General features: G+C 40.6%; 1 long non-coding RNA gene across 1 annotated transcript in view; it reads right to left on the reverse strand.

Annotated features, from left to right (window-relative positions):
- Window positions 1-11,107: 11,107 nt before the first annotated feature.
- Window positions 11,108-24,978, reverse strand: part of LOC134297739 (uncharacterized) — a 37,952-nt gene continuing 24,081 nt past the window's right edge. Inside the window, exon 2 of the long non-coding RNA XR_010004604.1 lies at window positions 11,108-11,613. This is a non-coding gene — a long non-coding RNA (uncharacterized LOC134297739). The remainder of the gene's footprint in view (window positions 11,614-24,978) is intronic.

The following is a 24,978-nucleotide window of genomic DNA, read 5'->3' on the forward strand; positions in this document are numbered from 1 at the left end:
AGACAAAAGCAGACTGCTGCAGCCTCTCCGAGCCTATATGCTTTTCTCATTAATAATTTTTGCTACCTTGACTGTACTCTGATGTTGCTTGCCCACATATGCTTTTCATCTATGAAATGTTGGAGAGTATGGTGTTGCTCAATTAATCAGTATATCTAAGAAACAATGCAAACATTGTTTTGTTTTTCATTTAGTTATTTTGGAATCCCCAGCAAGTGCTTTGTTTCCCTCTTGGCTATAATGATCCAGATCTGAATGTATTCTCCCCCTCTCCTTTAAACCAAACAGCAGTATAAAGTAATTTCATTTAGTTCTCCTCAGCAAAATATAAAATAAAAACATAGAATAAATGCTCAATGACACAGCCTGTTGCAAGCTTGCTTAACAGTTCATAGTACAAAAGTTTACCAACATAATTTTGGGAAAATTAGCATTTTGCATTCAAAACTATTCAACTTTACTATAATGGGAGAAATAATTCAGCAGACAGTCTTGCAAGAACAATGTGGGGATTGGTGAATGTTATGCCACATGGTGTCTAGATCAAAGTTAAATGTTTGTAAAGTCCATGAATAGTAATAGGAGTGATTTTAAACCAAACCTTACTTGGTAATAGGCCTTCAAGTCAGCAGTCCTGCTGGCACAAAGGTTTAACCGGGGGCTCCAAAGAAGGTGATAGAGGAGAAAAGAGGGATGAAGAAAAGGTGCCCAGCCAGGAGCTGAAAAAAGAGGAAAACCAAGAGAGAAATGAATAAGGTAGGGGATGAGAGAGAAATGAAGAGTAGGGAAAATTTTTGGAGTGGAGATGATGGATAAAGACGGCAACAGAAATAGGGAGGCAAGGGAAAGGAGGGATGTTTAGGTTGGAGCTGCTGAGAAGGAAAATAGGGAGAAAAAACATGAAGAAAACAGTACTTTATAGGAGAGAGATAAGTAAAATCAAGATTTTTTTTTTTAAAAAAAACTTCTCGGTAGAGCCAATAAAAAAGGTAACTACAGTAGAGTCTCACTTATCCAAGCTAAATGGGCCGGCAGAAGCTTGGATAAGCAAATATCTTGGATAATAAGGAGGGATTAAGGAAAAGCCTATTAAACATCAAATTAGGTTATGATTTTACAAATTAAGCACCAAAACATCATGTTATACAACAAATTTGACAAAAAAGTAGTTCAATACATAATAATGTTATGTTGTAATTACTGTATTTACGAATTTAGCACCCAAATATCATGATATATTGAAAACATTGACTACAAAAATGGCTTGGATAATCCAGAAGCTTGGATAGGCGAGGCTTGGATAAGTGAGACTCTACTGTATATAATACTTCTGTTAACAATGTGTAACTTGCACGTGCTTCTGAGACTTAGAAATGGCTTCAATCGTCTAGGCTAGTCTGAGAAAGGCAAATACATATGAGCAAATCTATAAATTAAACATTTTCTAGCATCATATTGAACAACTAAAGCAGTAAATCCCAATAAATCTTCTATATTGCTGCCACTCATGGTTTGAAAGATATAGATAATATTATGAGAGAGGGGAAAAGGTGTAACATCTATAGAAATTGCTTCAAAACTGCCCCTATCTGTGTGTCTCCCTCCATACACCCCTCATGCATGCAGACACATTGGAAAAGATTCTTTCTAAGCATAAGTACATTTCAGTATTATAGAAGACAGGAAGAAAATAATGGGGTCTTCCAAGCGGTTTCCCCAGAAACAGTGCAATTAGTACAATGCTGTATAAAAATGCTTTTTCATGCACGCCTACTTATTATAAGGAAAGAACTGAGTATTTTGAGTCATGAAATTCAGTTTTTATTGATTTTTATGAATGTCTCTGTATTAAAGCTGCCTGATTTATGATAGCACATGAATTTTCATAGGACTTTCTTATTCAGAGTTTTTTCAGTCCCTTTTTTCAGACTAGGGAGGGACTTCATCACATGCAATAAAATCAGTGTTTCTACACGTTTAAGAAACGGCTACCAACAGAGCCCATCATATGATGCAAGCTCATACAGTGGGTTCCAGGAATTTTGCTGTTTCTGAAGTGTGTTTTTTCCTACGCTTTCTAAGTCTATTGGCAATCTTTTTCAATTCCCCACATAGAGAGGTATAAAATTTACCATGTGATGGGAATCCCCCCTTGCCCGCTTGTAAAGATAGCAGCGACATCATCATGGAGGGAGGATCCAAAATGGGCAGTGTAGTTCCTTTCTTCCGCCATTAATGTTTTGGGACTGAGGAGGAAGGAACGATAATTTATTGCTCTTCTTATATGTAAAATAAATAAACTCACCTTTTGAATGGTGAGCTATCTGTATTTTATACAGAGAAATTGTAATATCCAAAGTAAACAGGGGAAGAGACAGTGGGAGAAGAAATATGTATCTCATGTGATGAGAAGGCAAATGAATAATTAGAAAAGAAATCGGAAAGAGGAAAACCATGTGATGGGGGTAGGAAAAGGTTCCATTTAATTTCAAAACTGGGCTTTGCAAAGCTTAATGGAAAAACAATGATCCCAAATGCTGTAGGATGAAATCCTAGGTGCTCTAAAATCACAATGCCACAAGCGTGCTTTCTATGTGCAAGGGGTTTTGCCTGAATGCCTCTTTGTTCAGGTGTGAATCAAAAGTGTTTTTGACTAGAGATGACAGTAAGAGGAAAGAAAAGTATAAAACCAAAAGGACCCAACCAAAGAACCTATCTCCACGTTGATTGTGCCAGAGTAGTCAACAGGAGACGAAAGTCTCTTGAGAGAGAGGCTCTACCTGTCCCTGTGCACACACATCACTTTGATTCTGCTGTCATTTTTATACTTGGTGAAATAATATAAAAACTTTTATTTAAAGAAGAAGAAAGAGAACAACAGTGCTCTATGTGAGGTTGCCTTTAAAGACGGCCTGGAAGCTTCAATTAGTCCAACGGGTGGCGGCCATATTTCTAACTGGAGCAGTGTACAGGGAGCACACTACTCCTCTGTTGCGTAAGCTCCACTGGCTGCCGGTCTGCTACCGAGCCCAATTCAAAGTGCTGGTCTTGACCTATAAAGTCCTAAACCAGTGGTTCTCAATTTGTGGGTCCCCAGATGTTTTGGCCTTCAACTCTCAGAAATCCTAACAGCTGGTAAACTGACTGGGATTTCTGGGAGTTGTAAGCCAAAACACCTGGGGACCCACAGGTTGAGAACCACTGTCCTAAATGGTTCTGGTCCAACTTACCTGTCCAAATGCATCTCCTCTTAGGAACCAAAAAGAGCCTTAAGCTCAGCTGGGGAGACCCTGCTCTCGATCCCACCTCCTTTGCAAGTGTGACTGGTGGGGATGAGAGACAGGGCCTTTTCATTGGTGGCCCCTCAGTTGTGAAACTCCCTCTCCAATGACATCAGACAGGCCCCATGTCTTCTCATTTTTAGAAAGAAATTAAAGACTTGGCTTTTTAAGCAAACATTTGAAGAATGAGGTATCATGAATTTCGACACAGCCTGAATAAGGATTATGAGCAAGGATTATGGATGAATGGAATTATGCACTTTATATGTTTTTAACCTGTTGTTTTAGATGTTTTATTTTCATGATTGTTTTAATTGGTTTTAACTGATGAGCTGTTTTTTACTACTATGTTTAATCAGCACTGAATTTTGCAGATGTTGTAAACAGCCTTGAGTCCCCCATGGGGTGAGAAAGGCGGAGTATAAATGAAGTAAATAAACAAATAAATAAATACATTTTCCAAAAGTGGAAAGCAGTACCTACCATGAAAAGCAACCTAGTACCTTCAGAACTCTGAATATCCAGCACCCCAAACCTCATGATTCTATCATTTATTTTTAGCTGTAAGGACGTCTACTTATACGAGTCCTAGACATTACATAGCTGGTTTCTGGTTTGCTCTTTCTGAATTTGTCATCTGATAGTTGTCCACAAATACACTACTTTCCAGATGGCAATGGGCAGCAACAATAGTGCCACCATGTGTGATTGATAAGAATAGGAAGCTGGAGAAGTCCCATCACAACTGCTTGTCTAAAGCTGTCCCGTGACTGGAAATATACTGCAGACATAATTTCCCCTGCCCTGATCTGCAGCACCTTGGAAACTCTTTGGTTGGGGTGCTCTCTGGCTGAAAAGCTAGATTTGAGTGGGTGATATTTCATTGTTAATTACCATAAGCAAGAATCCAAAAAGTTGGGAGATTGTTGGATGCTACAATTAGTTGTTACATTATTTTACAAATGAAAACTTAAGGCTCTTTATTTTAATGTATTAATTCCAAGCCCTGTGATTAAATGCAAGCCAGGAAAAATCAGCTCCTGAGTTTAAAGACAGAAGACTTGTAATTGTAAAAATAAACAAATATACCTCCAGCATCATCTGACCTCCTGGCTGCACTTCAGCAGAAAAAAATAAACATGTTACCTATCTCATAAGCTAGTATTCAATATAAATAGAAGGAGTGGCATTGACTTATTTGCATTCATGTAAAAATCAGTAAACTTGCCTGTGTTGCACAATACAATTCCACCGTATCACATGCCCAATAGCTATGTGTGTTGAAGGTATTCTGTTGAAAGGAAACTGCATTTTGAAGAACAGAATACCAGTCTTGCTATCAGTGCAGATGGCTGTATGTATCAATTTAAATTAATAATTCCCTCTGTGCCTACATTCTCCCAAGAAGATCATAATGACATACATGGGGCCATTTTATACTAGAAAAATGATGAATTCTTTTAATTTTTTTTAAAATAAGGAGCTGCCCACTTTACTGCTTTCTTTGAAGGCACTGTTCGAAAAAGGACGACAAGATTCTTTGGCTTTAATTTTTTACAATGTGGGAAGTCATCCAGGGAAGTCATGCTACCCTCTATTCTGTCTTGGTCAGACCACTTTACCTGGAATCACACTGTGTCCAATTCTGGGCACTGCAACTGAAGGGAGAGGTTGACAAGCTAGAATGAGTCCAGAGGAGGATCAAGGGTCTGGAGAACAAGCCCCTTGAGGAACGGTTTAAAGAGCTGGGCATGTTTAGACTGCAGAGGAGAAGGCTGAGAGGAGACATGATGAAGGCCATGTAACAAGATGTGACAAGAAGTCATAGGGAGGAGGAAGCAAGCTTGTTTTCTGCTGCCCTGGAGACTAGGAAGTGGAACAATGGCTTCAAATTACAGAAAAGGAGATTCCATCTGAACATTAGGAAGAACTGTGAGAGCTGTTCGGCACTGGAACTCTCTGCCTTAGAATGTGGTAGAGGCTCCTTCTTTGGAGGCTTTTAAACAGAGGTTGGATGGCCATCTGTCGGGGGTGTTTTGGAAGCAATTTTCCCGCTTCTTGGCAGGGGGGTTGGACTGGGTGGCTCATGAGTTCTCTTCCAACTCTACGATTCTATTATTCTAGGGCAGTGGCTGTATCTAATGTGGATATCTGTCTTGTATGCTTATGGCACAGTACAGCTCCTGTTCCGGATTTCTTCGGCACACACTATGACCTTATTTCAACCCTTTGAGTCTCTCTTCGCCAAAATGAGTTCCTGAGTCTGGCTTGGGAAGCGCTAGACTGAAGCCAGATAGCCACATGTCATGCAATCTGTTATTAATTTTTAAATGGAGAGCTCTAGGAAGTCTGTCTCGCCCGCTGGAAAAGCTGCAAGTTGTATAAATGATTATTTCTTTCTTCATTTAAAGAGATGCTGACATGGTTGTGTCATTTGGATGCTATAAGTGTACTGAGCATGTGCACCACTGCCCTCTACAGGATGTCCAAGGAGCTACACCTTGCCACCCAAAGACGGTATGGATCTTTCAACTTAGAAGCCAATGGGCATCCCGTCCTGTCTCTGATTAAATACTTCCAAGGAAGGACAATCCACCAATTTATGAACTAGACTGCTAAGTGTATACTTTTGCACCAGATTGACCATCCTGTGTGTGAGCCTTTTTATTTAAGAGAAGTAATCTATTCAGATGGTAGCAGCTTCTGGCCAGTTACATGCTTAGAATTCTGCCATGTAAGTCAAGCATGAAGTCCCCGGTGGCACAGTGGATTAAACTGCTGAGCTGCTGAACTTGCTGACCGAAAGGTTGTCAGTTCAAATCCGGGAAGCGGGGTGAACTCCCACTGTTAGCTCCAGCTTCTGCCAACCTAGCAGTTTGAAAACATGCAAATGTGAGTAGATCAATAGGTACTGCTTCAGTGGGAAGGTAATGGCCCTCCATGCAGTCAGGCCAGCCACATGACCTTGGAGGTGTCAACTGACAACACCGGCTCTTCGGCTTAGAAATGGAGATGAGTACCAACCCCCAGAGTCGGACACGACTAGACTTAATGTCAGGGGAAAACCTTTACCTTTACTAAGTCAAGCAGTCATATCTGCTATATCTGAAAAATGGCTAACATTCCATGAGGTCAATTAACAACAAATAAATAATAAAACGCTCCAGTCCAATCAGCCAGTGGCTTCTATGTTAGTGGGATGGCAAACCTGTTCAGGTTTTGAATCTGAACTTTAAAGAACCTGAAACTATGTTGGCTACATTAGGCATCTTGGATTGGTTCTTTAAAATTCAGAGTAAAATTCAGATTGGATTTATCATCCTAATTATATGGAAGCTGTTAACCACCCAAATGTTTGTGTAATATAGTTCCATTTTGATTGCTTTGTGAAAGTATTAAAATTGGTCAAAGTTTAGTCATCTAAATTTACACAAATCATATCTGTAATCTAGAATCTTATCCCATTCATGAGCGGCATTTCAATTTAGGTCATAACACGTAAGCATTACCGGCCACATGGGCCATTCCCATGTTTCAGAAATTTCAGCATTTGCAAAACACTTTTGACTTTATCCACGATTAAAATAAAGGTTTGGTTTAAACAGCAAGACTGTTTTAAGAAATCTTGAGATGTACAGGCAGTCCTCAAGTTATGAACAAGATAAGGTCTGTAGATTTGTTCCTAAGTTGGGCTTGTATGTAAGTCAGAACAGGTACATTTGTAAGTGTAACGCCAGCCAAATATATGTATGTGTGTGTCTATCTGTCTGTCTGTCTATATCTTTAGATAACTTAGAGAAGGGTTAACATCCCCATGGTGTTTGTTTTGCTGTCTGTACTCCTGTTCAGAAGATTTCACTCACTGTGTCCCTGTGACAATTAGATTTTGAAAACCTGTCTTGTTGTGAAACAAGGATAGGTGATAAAACTTCAGTGGAGACCCCTTTTCCTCACAATAACTCTTTCGGGACTGAATTTCCTTCTTAGAGGTAGATTTTGCTCACCCCCTGTTGTCTCACCTCAGTTCTTAATTATGAGTCATTTGGAAATCAGATGTTTGTAAGTTAGGGGACTGCCTGTATACCTCTCATGCTATATTTAAAGGGGGATCCATTCGAGCATGTATTTATAATACTCAATAATACTCAGGATTTCAATGGATGAAGCCATGATACTAAAAGTGCTATAACTAGGCATACACTCTTCCTCTCAAATAATCATAGAAATTCAGCAACTGGAAGAGGGGGAATTAGATAGTGAGCTACTTGCTTCTTGGGGGCAGTGTGTTACAGTGGTTCCAGTCCTTCCTGGAGGATCGGTCCTAGATGGTGGTGCTGGGGGACTCCCGTTCGACTCCCTGGCCGGTGGCCTGTGGGGTCCCTTAGGGTTCAATGATGTCCCCCATGCTGATTAATATTTGCATGAAACTGCTGGGAGAGATCATCCAGAGTTTGGGGGTTCAGTATTAGATTTATGCGGATTACATTAAATTCTATTAATCCTTTCCACCCAATGCCAAGGATGCCGTTCTGGTCCTGAACCAGTGCATGTCATCAGTAATGGTCTGGATGAGGGCTAACAAGCTGAAACTAAATCTAGACAAGATAGAAGTACTCCTGGTCATTTGGAGGGTGGAAAAGGGCATGGGATTACAGTCTATGTTGGATGGAGTCACACTCCCCCTGAAGACACAGTTTCACAGTCTGGGGGTACTCATGGACCCATTGCGGACTCTGGAACCCCAGGTGTCGGCGGTGGTCAGGAGCACCTTCGACAGCTAAAACTTGTATGCCAGCTGCACCCATACCTTGAGACGCCTGATCTGGCCATGATGGTCCATGACCTAGTCACATCCTGCTTGGACTACTGCCGTGCTCTCTACATGGGAGAGGCTTTGAAGATAGTTTGGAAGCTTCAACTATTGAAGAGATCAGCAGCCAGGCTACTAACTGGAGTGCTGTACAGGGAGTGGACAATTTCCATGTTGTGGCAGCTCCACTGGCTACCATTTCAGGGCTAAATACAAAGTACTGGTTATTACCTATAAAGCCCTAAATGGATTGGTCCCAGCCTACCTAGAAAACCACATCGTCTTATTCAAATCTGTGTGGGCTCTTCGATCTGCCAAGGAGGCCCTACTCTCGTTCCTACCTCTGTCTCAAGCATAGCTGGTGGAAATGACAGAGGGGGTCTTCTCAGTGGCTGCCTCTCGACTTTGGAATGCCCTCCCCAAGGAGATCAAAATGACTCTCTCCTTACTCGCTTAAAAAAAAACTATGAAAAACATTTCTGTGCTCTCAGGCATATAACGAGGAGGAGGAATACAGCTTACAACACTGGCAAATGGATTTGGCACTTACTTTAAATGTTTAAATGATGTTTATCTAAAATAATTTTGAATCTTGCTTGTTTTAAACTAACTGTGTAATGTATTGTAATGTATTGTGTGATTTTATATTTTTCTTGTTTTATACTGGCATTGAATGTTTGTCATTATTATGCTGTGAACTGCCCTGAGTCCCCCTGGGGAGATAGGATGGGCTATAAATAAAATTCTTCTTCTTCTTCTTCTTCTTCTTCTTCTTCTTCTTCTTCTTCTTCTTATTATTATTATTATTATTATTATTATTATTATTATTTAATTCATGAACTTTGTCTAAGCTTTTAGTGGCCATTAAAATATATTTAACTCAGGCTTTCCTCGCCTAGGAAACATTGTGATTCCCCTGTTTTCATATATCTTCCATATCATGTGATAGGTTTGATGCATTATTGCACTAGGTTAATTCCATGTTTGATTATTCCTTATCAGATGATATTGCGTCTCCCCTGGTTCTCTTATTATTGGGTCTCATATTTTCATTCATGGGAAAAGCCCATCAATAACTCTAATATTTTTGCTATTTAATTTTTATTCCACTACAGTTCTAGTATTTCAGCAGTCAGTAGAGTGAGTGGATGTAGTTCTCAATTTCTTCCCTTCCTTCCCAAAGCAAGTTGAAGTCATGTTACTTTGTTCCATTCACCACGTTAAAATAGTGGATGTGGCTCTTAATGAGACATGCTACATTATCACAGGATGTCTATGCCCTACACCACTGGAGAAATTACATTGTTTAGCTGGTATTTCACCACCTGACATCTGTCGGGAAGCAGCAGCCAACAATGAAAGGACCAAGGCAGTAACATCTCCAGCCCATCCCCTGTTCTGATATCAGCCAGCATGCCAACTACTTAAATCAAGAAACAGCTTTCTAAGATCTACAGAGATACCCGCAGGAACACCTCAGCAAGCAGGAGTCCAAAAGTGGCAGGCTTAACCCAGAAACTCAATCAGTGGCTGATGCTGGATGAGAGACTCCCTCCTGGGCACACAGAAGATTGGGCGACTTGGAAGGCACTGAACAGATTGTGCTCTGGCACGAGATGCAGAGCTAATTTTAAGAACTGGGACTACAAAATGGAGTCCACATCATGTGTGTGTGGAAAAGAGCACACCACAGACCACTGACTACATTGCAGCCTGAGCCCTGCCACATGCACCATGGAGGACCTTCTCACAGCGACACCAGAGGCACTCCAAGTGGATAGCTTCTGGTCAAAAGAAATCTAGTTAAGTTTTTAACTTAGTGGTTTTTAACTGTACCCTCAATTCACTTCTGACATGGTAAATAAATACATTCCATTCCTAGTTTTTTTTTAATTTTGCTAAAAATGTTTAGCTGTAATTGTCCAATTGTGCTTCCATGAGAGGGTTGCAACTTGCCAGCATGCTGTAATTATGCAATTACAACAGCACCTTCTATTGGCGAGAAGCATTGGAATTGGAAACTCTGCAATTGCAGCATAAAAAGAATTTTAAAAACTTAAACACCGCACATCCATTATGTAAAGCAGACATTGATAAATAGGCAGGGTCAAGCGAGGCAGTGCCGAAGATTATGGGAACATGTATCACCAAAGTTGCACCATTGTGCTACTGGAGAGAAAATGTGAAAACAAAGTGATTGTTTCCATACAAGTGTGTTTCCATTTGTTTAAACAATGCAATACGGCAAGACAACAGGCTGCTGTGATAAAACTATTTACATGTTTTCAGTTCTTTGTTATTTTTATATTAAATTTGTTTTATATATTTTTACTGTATTTGACATACATTTCAGAGTAAACACTTAGCAATTTTACCATATCAGGCAACATGAAAATACAATAAACAATCAGACAATGTGGCCGGCATGACTGCATGGAGCGCCGTGACCTTCCGGCTGGAGCGGTACCTATTGATCTACTCACATTGGCATGTTTTCGAACTACTAGGTTGGCAGAAGCTGGAGCTAACAGCGACCACTCATGCCGCTCCCGGGGTTTGCACCTAGGACCTTTCGGTCTCCAGCTCAGTGCTTTTACACACTCTGCCACCGGGGCTCTACAGAGCATATGTATAACATATATTAATCTACATTTTTCTGCACATGAAGCTGCACTGATATGTTTCTAATGGGCAGCATCATCTTATTTTTCCATTCCATTTTCCCTCCCCAAGACCTGGACTGTTAAAAATGGCATATCATAATAATTGTGGGAGTTAATGCCAATCTGGCATGAAAACTGCTAACTCCCCATTTCTAATGCAATTAAGGAACAGCAAGTTGGCTCTGGCAACTTGTCAGATGGCATGTTTTTTTCTAGGCAGTAGCCAAAAGTCCTGTAGATGTGGCTCAAGCTGTTTTTCATACAAAGGCCATAGAACATTAATTAATGCCTTGCGTGTTAATGGATTCTGCACAGAAGTCTCATTCGTCAAATAACATTCCCTGTTAAAAAAATAAAATAAAATTAGCTTTTTATTAGAAATTACATTTGCTGAGAGAAGATGTACACCTGCATAAATAAATATCAAAATACCAGCTTCTTTTGAACATGAGAAAGTGAGCTTTTCTTTAGGAGTAAGAGGTGATTCATGTCCATTAGTTTTTTCTTCTCTTTCCATCTATGGAGGCTCCAAGCAAAACAGTTCCTCGAGTCTCGGCAAGGTGAGCCTTTCTCACTACATTATTATTCTACTTTAACTGCTATGGTTCCATCCTATTGTATGCTGATGTTTATAGTTGGGGGATACTAGATCTCTCTGGCTGAGAATTTCAAATGTGCCTTTATGAACTGTAAATTCCAGGATTTCATTGGATGGAAACAAAGTAGAATCATAGTGCCATACTTCTGTAGTGTGAACCAGTTCAGGGGTTGGATTACTTGTGGACCTCTGAGTGTTGTGCTCATCAGCTGTATTGAACGCCAACAGCAAGAGATGATGGGAGTTGTAGGTCAATGGTATCTGAAAGGATATAATTTGTCCATGTTATAATATATAATACTACTACTACTAATAATAATAATAGACTTTATTTATATCCCACCAACATCTCCCAGAGGGACTTGGGGCGGCTCACTAAACACTCATGGTGTGACACAAAATACAAAATATGATGAGAGTTGTAGGCCAATAGGATCTGAAAGGATATAATTTGTCCACGTCTGTACACAAATAATAATAATAATAATAATAATAATAATAATAATAATAATAATAATAACAACAACAACAACAACAATAGACTTTATTTATATCCCACCAACATCTCCCAGAGGGGCTCGGGGCAGCTCACTAAACATTCAAGGTGTGACACAAAATACAAATACAAGAAGTGCAAAACAAAACATAGGCAATAAACAGTCAACACATAATAAATTCACAGTAAGCATTCAAGTACAGTAGAGTCTCACTTATCCAAGCCTCTGGATAATCCAAGCCATTTTTGTAGTCAATGTTTTCAATATATTGTGATATTTTGGTGCTAAATTCATAACTACAGTAATTACAACATAACATTACTGCGTATTGAACTACTTTTTCTGTCAAATTTGTTGTATAACATGATGTTTTGGTGCTTAATTTGCAAAATCATAACCTAATTTGATGTTTAATAGGCTTTTCCTTAATCCCTCCTTATTATCCAAGATATTCGCTTATCCAAGCTTCTGCCGGCCCATTTAGCTTGGATAAGTGAGACTCTACTGTAGTAATATTCCACCAGAAATTTAAAGTGGCATAGTCCAAGAACAGACCCATCACACAAAGTCATGTGTATTTTATTTTTACTTTCTCTTTTGGGCCTAGATCAGTGGTTCCCAACCTTTGGGCCTCTAGTCGTTTAGTTGTAATTGCCCAATTGTGCTTCCATGAGGGAGAAGCACTTCAGCTCCCATAAATCCCAGCCATCTGACTGGCTGTTAGGGATGGTGGGAGCTTAAGTCCCAAACACCTGGAGGATCAAAGGTTGGCAATCACTGGCCTAGATTATGCGTTCATATTTCTTTGTGAGTCTGAAGATCTTCTGATTTTTTCCATTGTACTATTTCATTCCAGGTGTTATTTTTATTATTATTTTTACAGATAAATTTAGCTATAAAATAGATATATTTGTCTACAGTGGAACATTATGTCATTTGTAACCAGAGCAACATTTATACTTTGGTGGAAGGTGTCACTTTCTTTTCTTTTCTTTTTCTTAGGTTTCATAAATAAATTGAGTCTAGTTGATTGTTATTTTCCTCCTAGGATTGTTTGCTTGTATTACAAGTGGCCCTTGATCAGGCAAATTGAAGTGTCTGCCCCATAAAGGTAATGTAAAGGTTTCCCCTCAACATTAGGTCTAGCTGTGTCCGACTGGGGGTTGGTGCTCATCTCCATTTCTAAGCCAAAGAGCTGGCGTTGTCTGAAGACACCTCCAAGGTCATCTGGTCGGCATGACTGCATGGAGTATTGTTACCTTCCTGCCAGAGCGGTACCAATTGATCTACTCAAATTTGCATATTTTCGAACTGCTAGTTTGGCAGAAGCTGGGGCTATCAGTGGGAGCTCACCCTGTCCTGCAGATTTGAACCGCCAACCTTCTGGTCAACAAGTTCAGCAACTCAGCAGTTTAACCCCACTGCGCTACCGTGGCCCCTTACTGTTACATAAATTCGCCATGTCTTTAAGTGCTTATGGAAGTTTAGGATATGTCATTTAATAAGGTGTTTAGAAGGACCTACATCCATGCTTAAGGCTTCTCCACTGAACTACAGCATAGAATTCTACATATTTCACTAGTTTCAAACCCAGGAAATCTACTGGATGGAGCCATGCATGATCAAAGTGGTATGAAACTGCTATAATTACTGGTATGGATGTCTTATGTATACAAATTGCTGAGACATTTTTCCGTTTTCTTTTAACATTTGTGTATGTTTCAATCCCCAAGTTTGTTCTCTATTATCAGAAAGTTTAAAACTATTGGGTTAAAAACACATTGCTCCAAGTCTTGATTGTGCTCCACTTTTTGCAGCCGATCCTCAGGCAAATCCCCCAGTTTCTGTTTTTTCCAAGCAAAATAGGCCATTTAATCTGTCAGTGATGTTTCTTTTTGCTTAGGGTGCCAGCTATGAGGCACTTTCATTACTGTCTTAAAAGGTAGATGGAAAATCACACCACTCTTTACTGCGCCAGTAAAAGGATTTTTATTATAAGCAACCTTTTTCTTTTCATTTGTGTTCACAATGTATCCGTTGGCAATGCCACCCAACATATTAAAGATTCGGCATTAATTCATTCATTTCAACATATCCTATTATATATGGAGCCCCTGATGGCATAGTGGACTAAAGCCTCGTGACTTGAAGGTTGGGTTTCTGACCTGAAAGCTGCCAGGTTTGAATCCCACCCAGGGAGAGTGCGGATGAGCTCCCTCTATCAGCTCCAGCTCCATGCGGGGACATGAGAAAAGCCTCCCACAAAGATGGTAAAAACATCAAAACATCCGGGCGTCCCCTGGGCAACGTCCTTGCAGACGGCCAATTCTCTCACTCCAGAAGCGACTCAAGTTACTCCTGACACGAAAAAAAAACCCTATTATATATTTGACAAATTACTAAATATGGCTTTGGAGGGTTTTTAAGGATGTGTGTTGTACACATATGTGAGGATGGGGATAAATGCTAAGGGTAAAAATTGATTTTCATTGAGATTAGTTTCTTTATAAAATTAGGCTAAAGACAGAAACATTGTCTGTCCATCTATGGATCTGAATTACATACACTATTAGGTTGCTGTGAGTTTTCTGGGCTGTATGGCCATGTTCTAGAAGCATTCTTTCCTGACATTTCACCCACATCTATGGCAGGCATGCTCAGAGGTTGTGAGGTTTGTTGGAAACTAGGCAAATGGGGTTTATATATCTGTGGAATAATGTCCAGAGTGGGAGAAAGAACTCTTGTCTGTTTGAGGCCAGTGTGAATGTTGCAGTTGATCACCCTGATTAGCATCGAATAGCCTTGCAGCTTTAATGTTTGGCTGCTTCCTGCTGATGACCGTCACCCCGACTTTCAAATTGATTTGAACCCGCAGCGGAGAGTTCCGCAGATCCATCACCAAAAGGAACGGAGCGGGACCGCAGCAGACTATTATTAAAAGATCTTTTTTTCTCACTTTCCCCTTCCCTGAACTATGTAACAAACCCCCCAATAAAAGTAGCATTTATTTTAACTGTAACACTCTCTATCTGGTTATTTTGTGTCTTTCTCTGACTCCTTCCTTTGCACGCAATTTCTCTCTCTCTCTCTCTCTCTCTCTCACTAACCCGTCCAATCTTTAAACCCTGGCGGAGGCTTCGCCCGCCATAGGTTAATACGGCGGGCGATACAAATTGGCTCATATCTTTATCAAAATTACCCCTAGCACGCTCCTCTTTTAGTACTAACCCTTCCTAAGGCTCCTGACTCAAGGACCACCAGCGGAACCAAAATCGGTCCAGTTCTCGGCACCTCATCAGCTGACTGTCAAACGGAACCGACTGCTCCTTTCAAGCCAGACTGCTCTCTTCCAGCCTTATCCCGGACTTTCCTCTCCCCGCGACCCGCGGGATGGTTTTAGGAGATCCCTGGTCCCTTTCTGTGAACTGGGGATGGGGGGATCGCTCTCCCGTTGGGGAGACATAGTTCTCCAAGGACCTTCACCCTCTCTACAGCTGCCAGGAGGGTGCCAGGACGGGCGCCCTCCACGTTTCATTCATACCTTCATAATTTTATGAAGGAGAAGAACACTCTTCCCCAGACCTATCCCTGAACTTATGAAATCTTATACTTCCAAAGACTGCAACCCACATGTGCCTCTTCCCATGCCATCTCTATGAATTCCTTCCACCACAGATGAACTCTTTTCCTCATGTATCCGTGAATTTTCATATTCTATGTACCTGGACACCCTCATGAATCACTGTTGTATGAGTTTCTAATCGTTGGGCTAACTTCATGAATTGTGAGATCATGCTGCTAGAACTCCACTTCTATGAATTTCCATATTGGGTTCCCCAGATGTTGTGAACTTCGTTCTTATCAAATGTTTTCAATTGTTTATATCATTCATGATTCCCCTTTATGCAATGTAACCCACCTCTATGGATTCTCCCTTATTTCCTTGAAATCCATCTATCTGCCTATATGTATTTGTACTCTTTGGGATCCCCGGAAAATATGTATTTTTCCCAGCTGGGTTTATATTCCAACTTTATTTTATTTTTCATTTTATTTCATATAATTGCCAAGTCATGAAATCAAATAGGGAATATTTCGAACTCAACTTGAACCCCAGAACCTGCCCCATTTTCTATGACCCAGGCTTACCTTCCCAAAAACAAACGGTTAATCCGCTGCCGCCTAACCTAATCAAATTCAGATTGCATGGACAATATAGGGCTTGAGTCGCCGAATTCGGAGTATTTGACCTAAAGGTGATTCGCCCTCAAGGCAAACATTGTCATATCTCCTCCAAAAGGAAATCCAGGACACCTCAGGAAGGCGCCCTGCTGAGCCCATCACCACCCATCCCTACTTCCACCCCTGACACCCCAAGACATATCTGAAATCTGTATACGTGACAGGAACCCTTGATTGCTGTCATTAATCCCTTTAGAATTCGGCCGGGCAGGAATTAATCCGATCTTTCCTGCTCAGTCACTTCATTGTTTCAATAACTCCTGCCTTCTCCTCCCTGATTGGCTCGAGTGGGGACAAAAAGCAGCTCCCTATTGGGCCAGCAGAGCAAGGCGGGAAACGAAAGCCCGCCTCGTTCAACCCTCTAGCCTATCCGCGATCAGATGGGCGGGGGAGCAGGGCGGGAAATTCAAGGGGCTGTCAGACTGAAACATTGTATAAATATGGCTTTATTTTGGTTATATGGTACCCTAGTAGACTGAATGATCACTACTAGAGTCCTTTTCAGCTGAATCGCTCAATAAAGACTCCTTGGCGGATTTTCCTTCAACTTTGGCGGACCTTCTTCATTTCGGCTTCAGGTTGTATTGCGGCTCATATTTTCCTATTGGCTCCGCCAAGGTCCGTTCTCTCAGGACCGGATCGGGACTCTCCTTAAGGGCCCGATCCCCTAAAGCGCGGTCGACAACACTGCCTGGGGGAATCCTTTGCTGGGAGGTAATTAGGTGGCCCTGATTGTTTCTTGTCTGGAATTCCCCTGTTTTTGAGTATTGTTTTTTATTTACTGTCCTGATTTTAGAGTTTTCTCCTTTTTCTTGAAATTGTCCACATGCTTGTGGATTTCAATGGTTTCTCTGTGTAGTCTGACATGATCGTTTTAGAGTGGTCCAGCATTTCTGTGTTATCAAATAATATGCTGTGTCCTGTCCATCACGTGCTCTCCTATGGCTGACTTCTCTGGCTGGATTAGTCTTCAGTGCCTTTCATGTTCCTTGATTTGTGTTTGGGCAATGCTGCGTTTGATGGTCCCTATGTAGACTTGTCCACAGTGGCATGGTATATGGTAGACTCCTGCAGATGCATACATTATTATTTCTTTACCTACATTATTATTTCCTTAAGAGTATGAACAAATGTTTGATGGTGTGAACTTTTAAGCTCCTAATTCAGATATGATTACTTAGTCTGGGCATCCTTTGAAAAACTAGGGCCATCTGGATTCCATGTTGTGATACCGTTAGATGTATGTAATTGCCATAAAGCTGAGGCCCTGTTTCCAAACAGGAGATTAGCAAACAATCCAAGTCCAACCCACAAAATTCAGCCAAGAGGCAACAACAGCAAGGGATAACACCAAGGAAGCTGACAGTCCCTTCCAAAATCCAAAGCAGATTCTAACAGAGTCTAGAGCCAACGGTTAATCCAAAAATCCGAATGCCAGAGTCTAAGACAGCGGTTCTCAACTTGTGGGTCCCCAGTTGTTTTGGCCTTCAACTCCCAGAAATCCTAACACAGTGGTTCTCAACCTGGGGTCCCCAGATATTTTTGGCCTACAACTCCCAGAAATCTCAGCCATTTGACCATCTGTTAGGATTTCTGGGAGTTAAAGGCCAAAAACATCTGGGGGCCTTAGGTTGAGAACTACTGTCCTAACAGCTGGTAAACTGGCTGAGTTTTCTGGGAATTGTAGGCCAAAGCACCTGGGGACCCACAGGTTGTGAACCATTGGACTAAGAGATAGTTCAACCAGAGTTTACCAACAACTCGAGGTCACAACTTTAAACAATGAAGCTGCTGCAAGCAATAAGGTGCTACTCTTGAGCACCTTATTGAAATTCCATGGTTTGCAATTCTGTGACGGATGTACAATTTTCTTGATGTTTTCAATTTGCTTCACTAAACTATGAATCTTAGGATTCCATAGAAATGGCGAAACATGTAATTGTTGGGATGTTTCTGAGTGATTTCTCCCCGCACAAAATCTCTACAGGTTTTATTTTGCTCTAGCTCTATTTAACACATGTATACTTTACTTAATTGTTTGACTCAGAAATAAAGGATGCTCTTTCATACTAAGTTAAAATCAAATTAGCACAAAGGCGTGCACCTAGAGAAAAATGTAAATGGGGCCAGGGATTCAATTAACAAAGGACTTTTTTTCCACCTCTGAGCACATCTTTGCATTTGTATAAGACCAGTTTAATTTTTCGAAGATGCTGCCTTTCATAACATGAAAACCCACGTGTTTTGAGAGTGGAACTTGTAATCTTCTGATTTCTTTTTTTCTTTCTTGTGAAGAAAGAGCTCTCTGCACAGAGACATGCATAATGTTTCACAGATCCTCACTGTTGCTATGGAAATTGGTCCCTTTTAAAATCTATGCACAAATACGAGCTCTGCCAGCTGTCTTTGTCAAAGCAAAAGGTGTGCATGAGTCAAATTATTTGTTGTGCATTATTCACTTATGACCTCAGTGCCATCGGGAAGAAAAGGATTATTATTAACAGTCTCTAAAAGGAGCACCTGTCAGCATCAGGAGGGGATTTGCAAGTCAGAAAGACTCACATCACGAAAACCTCTGCCAAGAATATTTAGAGTGTCACATCTAGAGTTGATGAGATATTAAAAAGTATGTAAGAAGCATCAATATGAGGCAAAAGCACATCATATACAGGAGGTGGGGTGGGAAGGAGTGGAAAAGAACTATGTACAGGATGCTGATCAGTATTACAGGGCGTAGGTCAAATAAACAAGTACAGGCAGCTGCCAAGTTACAAACAAGATACGTTATTTAGGTTTGTTCTTAAGCTGAATTTGTATGTCTGAATAGATGCATTTTATAAGTGTAACCCCACCCCCCCTCTATATATACATATACAGTAGAGTCTCACTTATCCAACATAAACGGGCCGGCAGAACGTTGGATAAGCGAATATGTTGGATAATAAGGAGTGATTAAGAAAAAACCTATTAAACATCAAAATAAGTTATGATTTTATAAATTAAGCACCAAAACATCATGTTAGACAACAAATTTGACAGAAAAAGTAGTTCATTACACATTAATGCTATGTAGTAATCACTGTATTTACGAATTTAGCACCAAAATATCACAATTTGTTGAAAACATTGACTACAAAAATGCGTTGGATAATCCAGAACGTTGGATAAGTGAGTGTTGGATAAGTGAGACTCTACTGTATATATATTTGAATAGCATAGGGAAGGATCAAGACCCTGTGGTGTTTATTTTGCTGTTTGTGCCTCTCTTCAGATGATTTCACCTCTCTTTTTGTCCCTGTGAGAATTGGAGTTTGAAAAATTTGTCTTGTTGTGGAAACAAGGATTGGCGAGAAACCAGTGGAGAAACTTTTTCCACATGATAATAACTCTTTTAGGAGTGTATTTCCATTCCTTGCTGTTGTCTCTCTTGCTTGCTGTTGTCTAACCCTCATTCTTAACTATGAATTGGATGTAAGTTGGATGTTTGTAACTCAGGGACTCCCTGTAGTATCTGCATTACACAGTTTGGATTAGACTTGTGCTTTTGGTGGAACTCTCCCCCATTTCGTGTCCTGACTTTCATTGTGGGCCCCGATCCATTTTTGGGAGCCTCCCAAAATTGGGGAGGGTAAAAAGGTAAAGGTTTCCCCTGACGTTAAGTCCAGTCATGTCTGACTGGGGGTTGGTGCTCATCTCCATTTCTAAGCCGAAGAGCCGGCGTTGTCCGTAGACATCTCCAAGGTCATGTGGCCGGCATGACTGCATGGAGCGCCGTTACCTTCCCTCTGGAGCGGTACCTATTGATCTACTCACATTGGCATGTTTTCGAACTGCTAGGTTGGCAGAAGCTGGAGCTAACAGCAGGTGCTCATTCCGCTCCAAGAATTTGAACCTGGGACCTTTCGGTCTGCAAGTTCAGCAGATCAGCACTTTAACACATCACCACCGGGGAGGGTAGATATTTGTTTTTCATTTGGGCCCCTGAAAATCAGACCAGTATGGGGGTGCTCCCACCCACTGGCTCTCCTTTCCCATGTGCTTTAAGGAGGCTTCCGTTTTTCTTACCTGGAACCTTCTGTTTCTAATCTGTAGTAAGAGGTGTTTGGCTGAAGGCACTTGCAGTTGCATGAGCTTTCTGGGCCTGCTGCCTCACCACACTTGCACTTTCCTTAGAAAGAGAGAGTATGTGTGGCATGGCAGCAGGCCCAGAAAGTGTGTGTGCCTGCCAGTGCCTGCAGCCAAGTGCATCTTACTTTAGAGAAAGAGGCACTCAGCTGCAGGTGCACTCCGGGCCTGCCCGTGCCCACCACACATGCATTCTCTTTCCAAGGCAAGGAGACAAATTTGGCTACAAACTTTCATGTAAAGCAGATTTTTGTGTGGGGAGGGGGCTTCCCGTTTTGTGCTCCTGAAGAAATGGAAGACATGAAAGAAACAGTAGAAACGGTAGGAACTAATTCCACGCACATGTCTAGTTTGGATCCACACTAAGCTTCAATTTTCTTTCTGCATGACATAATTGTAGCAACTTGGTGCCATGGTTTTCTGTCATATAGATTCTTGAGAGATCTAATTTTCAGATGTACTTGCTAGACATTACTTCTATTAGACTACTTGATTGAGTAAAATGAGTTAGACCTTTCTAACAGATAATTCTACATGTTATTGTTACTTGTCATTAAACAAGCCTTGATTGGTGACAACACACAGTGAATGATTGACCCCAAGTTATCTTATAATTTGCATAAGTGTTCAGGTCCTGCAAGTTCAGGGCTGTGGCTTTCTTGACTGAATCAAATCACCAGTAATGCCTCCCACTTTAACAAGAATTACTGACTTCTAATGAATTATGACACGATACAATATGATGGATGTTAAGCCTTTAAATGATCTTTAAAAGGTTCACAATGTTTTTGTTTACTTATGCAAGGGTTAGTTGACCCGCTTGCCCCATATGTTGGAGCAGCAGAAACAAGTCCATCAGCTGGAGGCCCCTTCCTCCATCACCAACTGACACTCTGGGGCCAGAGCGAAGAGGAGATACTGGGAAGACATTTCCATCTTGTCTTCTGTGCCATCAGCTGAAGGTCCCTGCACCCAGTAACATGCTATGCTAATAATATAGTATTATATATGTGTGTGTGTGTGTGTGTGTGTGTGTGTATATATATATATAATTGTATTTAATATACAATATAATTTACAATAATAAATAATAATATATTGTATATACAAGTAATATTGATAATAATATTATAATGTAATGCAATATAATACTAATAATAATACAATATAATAATATTAATTATATATTATTTATTACATGTAATATTACTGGTAATATTACAGTATAGTGGTGTGGTGCAATATGCTGGTATATAGTGCTAATGTTGTGCTGTGCTAGTGATATAATACACTGTATGTAAATATTATTTGTAAGCTGCTCTGATTCCCCTTCGGAGTGAGAAGGGTGGGATATAAATGTAGTAAATAAATAAATAAATAAATAAAAGCTTGTTCCTTCTTCAATATGATTTCCTTTCAAATATTTAAACATGGCTATTATGTCACCTCCTAACCTTTTCCTCTCCAGGCTAAACGTGCACAACTCTAGTCACACCATTTTTGTAACCCTTCTCTGGACACGTTACAGCTACCGATATCCTTCCCTCAAACCAGACAATATATTTCTATTAATGCAATCTAGAATCACATTGACTTCTTTAACTGCCCTGTCACACTGTTCACTGAATGTGATTCTACTGATTATGTGTCTTAGCAAGATTTTGGCACATTCTTATACTTTTGGCAGGACACTCAGGGAGGATAAGTCTTCATAGTTTCCACACGGGTGTGAGTCTCTCTTTGTTGTCTTTCTTTGATGACAATAATGTTTTAGCTAATGGCATATTCCATGTGATGGAAAAAATAACTTGGAATTAATCAGCAGAAAAATTGCACTTCAGTATTTAAATTTCTTTTCATGCCTTCCTTTCACAAATCACATGTGTTGATGTTTTTCTATACTTAGCAATGGCACTTATAAAGAAAGTAGGTCACACATTGTATGTGCTATTTATTTGTGATGTGTTTCATTTGAAACAACAGCCACTGATTGAGGTTCCGGGTTTTAACCTGCCACTTTTGGACTCTCACTTGTTGAGATGTTCCTGCGAATATCTCTGTTGATCTTAGGAAGCTATTTCTTGATTTAAGGTGTTGGCATGCTGGCTGATATCTGAATAGAGGATGGGCCAGAGATGTCAATGCCTAACCATTTCAGGCTGCTACTTCCCGACGGATGTCAGGTGGAGCCAATGCCAGCTAAACAGTATATTATCTCCAGTGGTGTATGTGATAATGCAGCATGTCTCATTAAGAGCCACATCCACTGTTTTAGCGTGGTGAGATGTATTCCATACTGGGCATGCATATTCAGCAGCAGAGTAGCAAAGTGCAAGGGCAGATGTCTTCATTATGTCTGGTTGTGATCCCCAGGTTGTGTCAGTCAGCTATCGTATGATATTATTTCTAACACCCACTTTTTGCTTGATATTCAAGCACTGCTTCTTGTAAGTCAGAGCACAGTTCAGAGTGACTCCCAAGTATTTTGGTGTACTGCAATGCTCCACTGGGATTGTTTAGTCTGCAGAAGAGAAGACTGAGAGGACATATGTGAGGGGAAGTCATAGAGAGGAGGGAGCAAGCTTGTTTTTTTGCTGCCTTGGAGACTAGGTTGAGGAATAACAGCTTCAAACTACAGAACATTAGGAAGACCTCTTAACTGTGAGATCTGTTCAGCAGTGGAACTCTCTGCCCCGGACTGTGGTGGAGGCTCCTTCTTTGGAGGCTTTTAAGCAGAGGCTGGATGGCCATCTGTTGGGGGTGTTTTGAATGCGATTTTCCTGCTTCTTGGCAGGGGGTTGGACTTGATGGCCCACAAAGTCTCTTCCAACTCTGAGATTCTATGATTCCTTCCCAGGTAATCCCCAGAGTTCGAGTTGCTTGTCTGTTCTTCATCTTATGTTGGGAATGAAGATAATGGAAAGGCAAATCCTTGTTTGCCGGGCTGGTGTAAAGTTTTGCTATCCATGGATGATGATGATAGTGATATTTATTGATATCCTGCTTTTTCTCTCTTACAATACAACTCATTATTAATAATGTAAAAGGATGAGCAACCCTACCCATGTCCATGTGACAATTCAAATGGAGTCTTAATCAGTTTAGAGAAAATTGGGCTTTATTCAACCCAGTTTAGCTGGCGGGCTCTCCAGAGATCTCCTATACAATACTGGAGAGAGAGATGTGAGGCTGGAGCAAAACAGGAGGTTCTGTAGAATGGAAAAAGGTGTGGATTTGAACTAAGCACTGTCATTTCACAGGTCCGTGGTCTATCACCAGCATCACATTTCTCCCCAGCTTCAAGTCTCTGTCCATCCTCTTGAGGCTTACATTATATACTATGCTACTTGTGTTGTGTATTGTATAACATATTTTTGAATTGGCATGTGATTGAATCTGTAGATCTGGGGTCTGAGGCTAGGAGGACCCACTATATTGACAGCAGACATGTTACAACATCTGGAAAATGGCAACAGTAGAGAGATGGCATGCAATGGTATTCAAGATTTGAAAGGTGATATTTTTATGATATCCAATGCTTGTCACAATTCCAACAGTCAGAGTCTAATATATTCAAATCTTGTAACCCAAAATCCAAATCTTTGAAATTTCAGATTCAAGATTTGGTCTTTTGAAATGCACCCCTACCACCAGGCCACAAAAAAATAAAATAAAATAAAATTCAGCCCTTATGAGAGTATATTTCCAGTTTCTCAAAATAAGGAAGCTGGAGACACATATGATAACATTGAGTGCTCAGTGCATCGCAGCCAGTCTGCAGAATGCACAATCGTCCCCATGTGACATGAAAACTGACCCTGTAAACAGCACACAAGTTTAAGCAATTAGATATGTATTATGAATACCCAGCAGCTGCAGCTGGGAATAGTTTCAAGGATGGAGTGTTTGCATTCTCTACATATGGGCAAGGTATGAGAGAGATTGGGAGAAGGGAGAAGCTGACAGCTGCTTTGGTCCATTTTATTGTTTGTTTATTTAGTCAAGCCCTGTCTGTTTTTCTGACATCACACAATGAGTCTGGACTTTGTGGTTCCATGTATGTATACAGACCCCATTTGGGGCTCTATATTTTTTAGAAATATTTTTCATTAAGTTTTTTGATACAGGCTAAATGAATACATCTTGCCTTGCACAAGAGCTTCTATGTCTGTTCATGTTCAGGAACTTCTCTTTCCAAAAAGAGCCTCATAGCTAACAAATGTATCCTGCCAAAGTTCTCAGGTTTTTTTCCACTTATACATTGATCTATATTGATACAGCTTTTGTGGAGCTACAGCACAAATGATAAAGAAATGGACTATAGTGGGTGTAACTTCTGTGAATTTTATTGTTCATAGATTTCATCAATATGTTCTCTCAAGGAATATCTGAATCTTCCAGCATGATTCTGTGTTTAACTTCTGCCAAAAGTCACACTGGAGGATCTAAATATTCCTAGAGATAACACTTTCCAGGTATTTGTAGATCCTCCAGCATGATTCTATGCTCAGTTTCTAGCGGCCATTGATCATACAGTCATGTTGGAGGACCTAGAGATTTGTTGTCAAAGGCTTTCATGGCCAGAATCACAGGGTTGTTGTGAGTTTTTCGGGCTGTATGGCCATGTTCCAGAAGCATGTCTTGGAACAATTTCTCCCCATAGAGATGTTCAATGTGTTGTTGAAGGCTTTCATGACTGGAATCACAAGGTTGCTATGAGTTTTCCGGGCTGTATGGCCATGTTCCAGAAGCATTTTGGAAC

Source organism: Anolis carolinensis, chromosome 3 (assembly GCF_035594765.1).
Source record: "Anolis carolinensis isolate JA03-04 chromosome 3, rAnoCar3.1.pri, whole genome shotgun sequence".
NCBI lineage: Eukaryota > Metazoa > Chordata > Lepidosauria > Squamata > Dactyloidae > Anolis > Anolis carolinensis.